The sequence below is a fragment of the Dermacentor silvarum genome, chromosome 1 (genome assembly GCF_013339745.2).
Source record: "Dermacentor silvarum isolate Dsil-2018 chromosome 1, BIME_Dsil_1.4, whole genome shotgun sequence".
Lineage (NCBI taxonomy): Eukaryota > Metazoa > Arthropoda > Arachnida > Ixodida > Ixodidae > Dermacentor > Dermacentor silvarum.
This window is the reverse complement of record NC_051154.1, coordinates 401,578,479-401,587,732: the sequence shown is the minus strand read 5'-3', so window position 1 is coordinate 401,587,732 and position 9,254 is coordinate 401,578,479. Positions and strand designations below refer to the sequence as shown.

The 9,254-nt window shown below is 46.7% G+C and overlaps 1 protein-coding gene across 4 annotated transcripts in view; it reads left to right on the top strand.

Annotated features, from left to right (window-relative positions):
- The first annotated feature begins 286 nt into the window (after nucleotides 1–286).
- The window catches only part of LOC119437562 (organic cation transporter protein-like), a 271,629-nt gene continuing 262,661 nt past the window's right edge, over nucleotides 287–9,254 (top strand). For 2 of the 4 annotated variants that reach the window (XM_049660703.1, XM_049660704.1), the window contains exon 1: nucleotides 298–327. The gene's annotated coding sequence lies outside the window, so the exon portion shown is untranslated. Of the gene's footprint in view, nucleotides 328–9,254 lie in introns of all 4 variants that reach the window. The other 2 variants (XM_049660702.1, XM_037704569.2) reach the window with 2 other exon arrangements.

The following is a 9,254-nucleotide window of genomic DNA, read 5'->3' as shown; positions in this document are numbered from 1 at the left end:
GATGATGGTCCCGGCCACCGGATGCTGCCACAATTGCAGCCACTCACTCTCATGGCGAGTGGAAATTCCTAGCCTAACTAGAACGACCTACACTGCAAGTAATTACTTCCAGGGTCTCACCGCTTATCGGCAACCGAGGTCCACAGGCGCCGGTGAGCTTTTGCCAGGTGAAAACTCGGAATGCCACTATCACCTTTTTACAGCCGCAATGTATTCATCGGTCCCGTTATCTCGCGGTGTGGAATTGCCGAGATATCTCGCGCCTTGTCCTGTCCGCCCGTGTTGCAGAAGCTGACCACTACGCACTTCTTCTGGCGCCAGCTGAGGGTGAGTTTCCGGGAAGCGCCGTGACCATTTCATTCCCATCATCGCTGAGCTTGGACGTTATTCGCACGCAATCGCAAAAAATGAACGCCGCGATCATACCTGCGGGTATTTGCATCTTTTTGTCAGAACAGTGCTGTTAATGGGACTGTTGTGGCTGTTTCAGTGAGAGATATCGATAAATAGTGGTCAGCGAAGGGTTTTGCTGTTCACTATCTTTTGATCATGCATGTTAGGACTAGCAGCTTAAGTCAACTAAGGTGAGCTATAGTATTCGAGGTGGAAAAAGTAATTAAAATAAATTCGGCTGTTTTACGTGCCAAAACCGCGATTTGATTATGAGGCACGCCGTAGTGAGGGACTCCGGAGTTACTTTGAGTACCTGGTGTTCATTAACGTACACCCAATGCACGGTACACGGGCGTTTTTGCATTTCATTCCTCTTCGAAATGCGAGCGGAATTCGATCCCGCGCCCTCGGGGTTAGTAAGAAGGAATGCTTATTTGTAGCTAAGCGACGCTGCAGAAGGAAGTTGCCTTGTAGTAGTGGGGTGACGTTGTGTCGTCCCGTCACGTCATCGCCTCGCAATTAACACAACACGAAATAGTTCTCCGGAATAAGAACTTCGCAGCCTAATATAAGTGCTTTATAGAACTTGTTCCCTTGTGGAGGCATTCCTTGTTGTTGAGTTACCTGAGCGTACGTCGGACATGTCAATATACTTCTCGTAATTGAAACCACCCAACAAGTTCTCCAGCCTGCGTAAATTGTTTCAATAAAGTTCCAAGGCTGCATTTCGTCCCGGCTTATTATTATATTTTAGTGTTTGTGTGTGTTATTGTAGTGCTATTACGCGTGTAATAGCACTGGTCGACTGTAGGCGTAGTAACACCTACAGTCGACCACAAAAGTTTACTGAAGTCGGGATCTTAGAAAACGTTGAATTTACAAGCAGTCCAACATTAGCCAGTAAAACCGTACATCACAATGTTGTTCGCATATAGTAGTAGAGGCTGGAAGTACGAAGATCAGGCTACGTTGTGAGGGCTGCGGAAATATTCAGTTTTCTTTTTCAGATTTTGTGGCCAGTATGATTTTATGGTCGGCTGCACATTGGTAAAGGTTTAAAACGGGCGATAAATCTTTGTTACTCGCCATTGAAGGTGAAGTATATACACAAAGTTTTCATATGTGGCAATTTTAATAGTACCACAGAGGTTGATCCGGCATCCTCTTGTTGCTCTTTTTTTCACGCTTAAAAATGTATTGATATAGGTGAGTGCAAGGGGAAGAACACAAAATACAATATATCGTGGCCGTGGACGTGCGTCATTGTGTACTAAAAGGGAATTTTTTCAAACAATGCCACTATGAACTATTTGCCACATCGATGACGAACAGTAAATAATGTCAACTGCTGAAGAGCACAAGTGTACTTAATTGGGTAAGTTTGTTCAGCGTTGCAACAACAACTCACGAGATCCGTGGCGGGCGGCACATCAACGGATGTTTACTCACGAGACTGGAATACATAGTAGGGGATTCCGCTGCTGCTTTCGGACGGTTGTCGAGTTATCCTGCGTGTTGACAGACAACACCTATTTCGTGTGTTTCCCTTTGGCCCGTCTTTTGCCCTCGTGTTACGATGTGGCTGAAGAGATGGTAAAACGTAACGAGGGCTCCGGCCAGCATACCAAAAATTGTGCCACAATTCCAAGTAGTTTTAGACCGATACTTATATTGAGATAGTGTAAAGCAGCTCCTGGTGCGCATAGAGCGTACGTAAAGCCAAGGAGAAAATACTCACTCGTGAAAGATTTTCGCAGTTCACTTTTTAATGCCGTTTCCGTTGTAGCACTAACTTGCGCCACCGTGCATGTCTTAGGTCCGGCAAATTTAACTTGGGCCAAAGCATCTAATTTTCCAAGTGTTTTGAAAAAAATTATTCGATTCCTTTATTATCTGAAAGATTTACGGCGTTTAATGTGCCAAGGCAGCAAGTGGGCTGTGGGAGACATCCTCCTCGAAGGCTCAGACCATCTTCGGTTGTCCACCCACAGCGTGGTGCAGCGACCTTGACTTGAGTGCGTCTTCGCCATGAATCCACCCGCCACTGTGGACACAAAGCCGCCGCAGCGCATGAATCACGAAAGAGCGTGAGCCTGTAACACCAGCAGTCGACCACAAAAGTTTACTGACCGCAGGATCTTGGAAAACATTGAATTAGCCAGCTGTCTTTCCCAACAGTGAATGTTAATAATCTTACAATCGCTAACACGAGCTGTAAGGCTGTCGCACTAAATCATTCTATGCACGCTCCTCGCCTGCTATGCACAGTTTATATCTCAAAACAAGCAACGTTCAATAGCCAACATAGTCAACCAACATGACAGAACTAAATTTGAGGATGTGGTCCAGAGTGTCTCGTTCAGTGTCTTTGGACTCATCCACAGTTTCTTTCTTCGGCAGTCATAGGGACACCAAAGTAAAGTGCTGCAGGAAGCTTCTTCAAAAGTATATCTCGCAGTGGGGTTGGCACACCGTCCGAGCAATGCATAATTTCATTATGACACAGTCTCAGCATCTGCGGCAGAGCCTAATTACCCTTCATGACGATTAAACGCACCCTGCGTGGTCGTTGCAGGTGTCCCCGTTCGAAAAAGAATTGATCTACTGGTCAAGTTACAAAACTTCGAACGCTTCGCAAGAGTAAGTTACGAAAGGACTGCACTTCACGCTTACATGTACTTGCTAATGGGGGTTGGACACGTTTTGATTCCACCATAAGATATGAGGAAAAGTTACCATTTGTGCCACGAAATGCTTTATACAAGAGCTGAAGACTTTGTTCTGTAAACTGCAACATTTTTCTCGAAAGTCAATGTAGTAGTATAAATGTGCGACCTTTTGAATACGAAACACCCATCGAAATAATGCGATTTCAATTGTCGCGTACTTTTTTGACTAGATATAGACGAACGTTCACTAATTCATTTGTTTCTGGTTAGGAGATCCGCTAACAATAGCCATAACTGAAAGAGAAGGCGCTAAGGCAGCAGAAAAGCTTGCTGCTGTTGCGCGCATTTCATATGTTTTGACGCTCACTGCCTTCATGCTGCGAGACACATAAATGTATTTCATAGGCGAACCCGTGTGCTTAGATTCAGGTGCATCTTAAATAACCCTACACACTCAGAACAGATACAGTCTCGAGGGTGGATGGGATGTCGAAAAACCCGTTTTGCACCCTTAATTTCTCTGAAGATTTTAAACTTGGTGCATTCGTTATCAGAACACCTTTACTGTACTCTTTCATTAATGTTAGGGCGCTAAGAGGGTGTTTTGTGCGAAACATACGCCTTGCCAAATTGAAGGGTGATTGGGCTCTTCAACAGTTCAAGCAAGTAAGAAACCATGAGTGCCTATTCCGCCAAGCCATTGTACGAACACGTCATATGGTCACAGTATTCTTTGGATGTCGACCTGATATTTCACGTGCATGGCGTCCCCGGTGGTGAAGTTGTTGCACGAGGCATCAACCTCTATGTTGGGCAACCCTAATTCGCTGTTGCACGAGGCATCAGCTTAAGTGTCTTCTTTACTTATGAATACTTAAGTTCTCGTCATCAACTAAGCTGTGAATTTTTATTGTCGCTAGCCACCTTCGAGTTCAACTTTTCAAATCATGCATGGCTACTCACGCAGTGTCTAGGAGAGTGAGCCTGTCTTTACGAAGTTTTGCTGACCCAACAATCAGATTAGTCCGTTCAGGCATTTTCCTTATCCATGCCAAAGATCGCACTCAGGATAACCAAAGTAGTATGAATCGTATTGAACTTATGTGATTCGACACGACGACCTAAAATCCCTATATCGCGTGATTGTTTCTGGTGCAACCCGCCGCGGTTGCTAGTGGCTATGCTGTTGGGCTGCTAAGCACGAGGTCGCGGTATCAAATTCCGGCCACGGCGCAGACACCCGTGTACTTAGATTTAGGTGCACGTTAAAGGGCCCCAGGTGGTCCAAATTATTCAGTAGTCCCCCACTACGGCGTGCCTCATAATCAGATCGTGGTTTTGGCACGTAAAACCTAAAAAAAAGTTTTTTTTTCGGTTTTACGTGCCTGCTCTTAGTAAACGCCTGTTCTTAAAAAAGAACAGGCGTTTACTGAAGAAAGATAACATGAGCGTTTTCTGATGCACCCAGCGTCCGGACACTACAGAGAGAACTGCACAACATGAACAAGAAGAATATTTTATTGGGGCAGTAAAACAGGTAAATACATTTATGCATTGTAGCTGTATAGCTAGATTGTGCTGCACTGCCCATTCATTGCACACTGCTTAGTTCTTGAAAACTTTTTCCCAGAAATATTCTGTCGACTGAAGTAATCGATCCTTCGTCGGGATTGCACGCACTGTCCAGACGATCATCGCGTTTTGGTGCAAAAATAAGTTTTCCTTGCACGACTTGTACCCCGTATTACAACGCGGGAAAAAGCATTTTCCCCCATTATGCGCTAAAAAGCTCGACAAATTGCTTGGATAGCGCGCGAAAAACGACCATGTGCTCTCATTTTAAAGAACGGCCTCCCACAGATGATGATGACTTACTGGCATCCCCTTGGAAACGGGGCCGTAACTCATAATCTCCTAGCCTGCTTTATAGTAACTCAGGTATGCTATACATGCTTTTCAGTCTAGCATTTTTATATACATCTCTTCAATCTTTTTTTTTTCTGTTCCTCAAAACTCTCTGTCTACCTTGTGCCGCTATACATGTGCCTGTAACGGATCTGGTCGTATCAGTCTTTTCCCTGCTTTTTCCCCACCGTCTAAACGTCTTCTGCTTATCTGGACTGCTGACCGGTTGATGCTTCCTTTCACTTTAAAGCCAAGCGCTTCTGGAAGGTGTACGTTAACTACGGGTCCCACTGGTTCTCTCCCTTCGCATTCCATTAGGATGTGCTGAGTGGTCTCCGGATCTTTGCTGCAGCATACGCATGCCTCATCTTGTTGCGAATATTTGCTCCGCTGTGTTTTTGTCCTTTGGCAACCAGCTCGAGCCTCAAATAGCAAGGCGCTTTCTTTCGTGTTATCGTACAGATTTTTGCTTCCAACTCCTTTCTTCTCACTCTTGTAAAGGAGGAGGCCCCGAACTATTCGCGCCATCTTTCGGCTGGAATCAGAAACCGGCTGAAATCATAAAGCACAATAGGTGACCCGTAAAACGAGCAATCGCAGGGAATTGTGGGGCGCGCCGTCTCCTAGCAGCTTCCGCTTCGACGGACGACGCAGCGGCATCGGTGGCATGCCCGGCGCACGTGTTTTTCTACGCGGTTTCAACTGTAAGTCATGCGAAGCTTTCCGTCCGCTTTGTCGACCAGCAATGTCGTACCATTCATGCAGCTGATTTCTAGGGGCGCGATCTTGTACGCATTCCAAAATGGAACGGAGGCGTTCCGTTCCATCGAGCCGCACACGATTGGTCAATTTCAACCGCGACGTTCAAATTGACCAATCGTGTGCGGCTCGATGGAACGGAACGCCTCCGTTCCATTTTGGAACGCGTACAAGATCGCGCCCTAGGTTTCAGTTCACTCTGGGCGCGACGATGACGAGCCATGAAAGCCAAGGATACGCTTTTATTCATTAAGTAACTTGTTTTTTTTTTTCGTTTCGGCGGCCGTTTTTGTTTCTGCCAGGTTTAGCTCTACGACATTTGCCGCTGCTTGGACGCACCGTCGCTGACTGCTCTGCCTGCGAGTCAGTCAGGCAGATGAAAAAGCTATCTTTATCCGATAGTTTATCGAGCGTATCGAAGCATTACTTAGAAAATCGGGTGCTGAGGTGATGGCTATAGCTGCCTGGTAAATACTGCCTTGTGATCGTCGCTGCAACCGATATCGTCATTAACGGCGCAGCTATAGCGTAAGTTAAAATGAAGTGCTGAAAATGTTGGAAAACGGCGCGCTGTCAATGGCATTTCTTGGTCTAAACTCGAGGGTCATTTGAAGTGGTACGTAGTTGGAAGTTTTCGCCTTTTTGTCAACAAGATGGCCGTATCGTCGACATATTACGGCTGCACATTACCACTATCTATGTTCAAGGAACTAAGGTGGGCTAGTTGGTTACGAGTATTATGTATGTATCTCGCTGTGTCCCGTTTAAATTTGCGCCGTAAAACCATGTTTCATAATACCTCTATATGCACATGCGAGTACTGAAATAGTTATTGTTGCTTGAGTCAATGTTAGCGAAAGAAATATCTTGGGGGATCATATCGTGTCGGCCCTTACACAGCTCATCGCCGCCTGATAAGTGGCACTGTACGTTCATTTTCTTTTTGTTCACTGGTGGTTAAGTTTTGGAAGTGGCAGCCATGCCTCTGATGCTTGTGCACAGGTGACTCAGCAAGGAATGCTGCACGACAGTAGTTACATGAGTTTACCTTTAACGCTTGAATTTGAGCAGCCAACGGCTGAACAGCCGACCCAGGTTTTGCTAGGCGCCTGCAACCGGGTAATCTTCGAGTTTGAGAAAGCCGGACTGCAAGCGCATTCAAGGGTGAAGCGCTGGCGGCGGCTGCGCTTTTACTGCGCTTCCTCGAACCGCAAACGGCGAGCAGACGGCGCATCCCAGAATCCCCCGCTCTTTTACGGGTCACCTATTCATACACCTCTCACATTCTTCCACCGTGGTCGGGTGTGTTTCGTTTCTCATATACACTGTGTACTTGTATGATCTGCTACAACTGGACTTGTCGCATTCCTGACCTTTCGAAGCAGTGCCGTGACTTGTGTGCATATCTCTTTTGTAAATTACGCAAGGAGTCACTACTACTCACTACAAATGTTACGTGATATAACTGACTTTCCGTATTACGGATTGTGGGTTTTCCCAGCTCTTTTGTTTTCTTATAACGGAAATAAAGCTGACGGCATTTTACCAGCAGGTGTGTCCTTAATCTAGGGAGTTTTGTTTACAGTACATGTTTAAGCTTTAATGTGCCTAGCAGTTTGCATGCGCTATAAATAAAAGGAATATAGGAGTTCAACTTTGATGTACTGTTTGTCAGCATAAATGGCCACAACGGGCAGTCCATAGAAATAAATGAAAGTGTTGGGTATGCCACTGGACCACAAGTTTTTGTTTCTTTCTTCGGGCATTGGGAACACGTTAAAAATACCACTTTCACTAATCAAAAGTCCGGGAATTGGGCGCGAGCAAATGCTCAAAGCAAGCAACGTGTCATTATTTTTAATTAAAAACAGATTATGAATCCTCGTTAAATAAGATATCGACAGCCTCTTCATCACCCTATGAATACCCAAATTTCAAGTACTCACCTGCCGCGGTGGTTCAGTTCACTAAGGCGTTGCGCTGATGAGCACGAGGTCACGGGATCGAAACCCTGCCGCGGCGACCGCATTTCGATGAGGGCGAAATTCAAAAACGGCCGTGTGCTTGCGTTGTAGCGCACGTTAAAGAGCCCCAAGAGGTCAAAATTAATCCGGAGCCCTCCACTACGGCATGCCTCATAATCAGAACAGGTTTTTCCATGTAAAACCCCAGAATGAAGAAGAAAATTTGCAAGTAGTCATACATTGCATTTCCAATATGTTGGCGAAATTTCCCAACAAGAATTTTTTTCTAATTATCCCACGACGAATTTTGCAGCGATTCCTTATAGGAAACCAACGCTTGTCAGGTCTGTTACGGCAATTTGATTGTCCTACTGAAATGTGCCATCCGGGTATTCACACAAGGGACAATTTCGCACGGGATATGGGTGGAGTCGAGCGACTTCAGCTCCCGCGAAAAATTCTCCGTAGACATCTTCCGCTCACAGTGGCGAGGCAACCAGGGAGAGAGATCAGCAGACTACTCTGGCGGCTTCTACCAACGCCACCTACCTAGGACAAAGCCTGTTCACTCCGGTCCATCTCGTCATGCTACCTCGCCCGAAATTTTCATTGCCTAGGCTGGCGTGACGAAAGCGGTGACGTCAAAATCACCACGGCTTACTCGGGAGCATCCCCATTAGATACTATGGCAGTCGGGCCAGGTAGTATGACGTCATGGATCGGAGTGAACAGGCCTTGTGCTACCTAGGTGGTGTTGCTTTCTCTCTCGACAGCACTATTTATTTCTTCAAGTGCACCTTGTTGTACGCTTCAGATGAGTGTTCCAAAGGCACGGGAATTGTTGTACCAGTGAAAAAATTTAAAAAAACATCACATCATCTCACCCTACGGGCAACCATGGTGGGATGGGAAAGCATCGCGGGGGGTGCGCATAGAGTTTCCGTTTCGTTTCACTTGGCAACACAACCCAATGAAAGTTAGAGTGAGAGAATGTATTGAGAAGAGAGGAGACGTTTGTACGGGGTTGTTGCGTCTTTATTTAGAGATCGTACGTGATTCCTAGCGTCGGTGCGCGCGGTATCTTGAAGACGATCCCGAAGTTCGGGGTCCGCTTGCCGACGCTGACGTTTACGTTCGGCTTCCCGAACCTTCCTCTGCTCCGCGGCGGTGGCGCTGCCGCTGCAACTAGCGCCGACGTTGACGTTGTTCATGGCGTTTCGCACATCGTTGCACAGAGAGAGAATGACGGAAGCACAGTGAACGCGCGCTTTATACTGCGCCGCGACACTTGCGCCGCCTTCCGGCGTGCGCTTAGAGAGAGAGAGGGAGAGAGTGAGAGAGTTATATGCAATGATTTGCTGCCCCGCACCTGTGGCGGAGGGGGGGGGACAGGGGAGGAGGAGAGCGCAAACCAGCGTAGGAGAGAAGAATGAGGGAGAGTTGCGCATGCGTAGTATGGGTGCGGACGCCGCAGAACGGACACTGCCCCGAGCATCTAATAAAGTGACATCGTCGCCTAATTTGGCCATCGGAGTGGCACACGTGCAACGCGCCTTCGCAAATG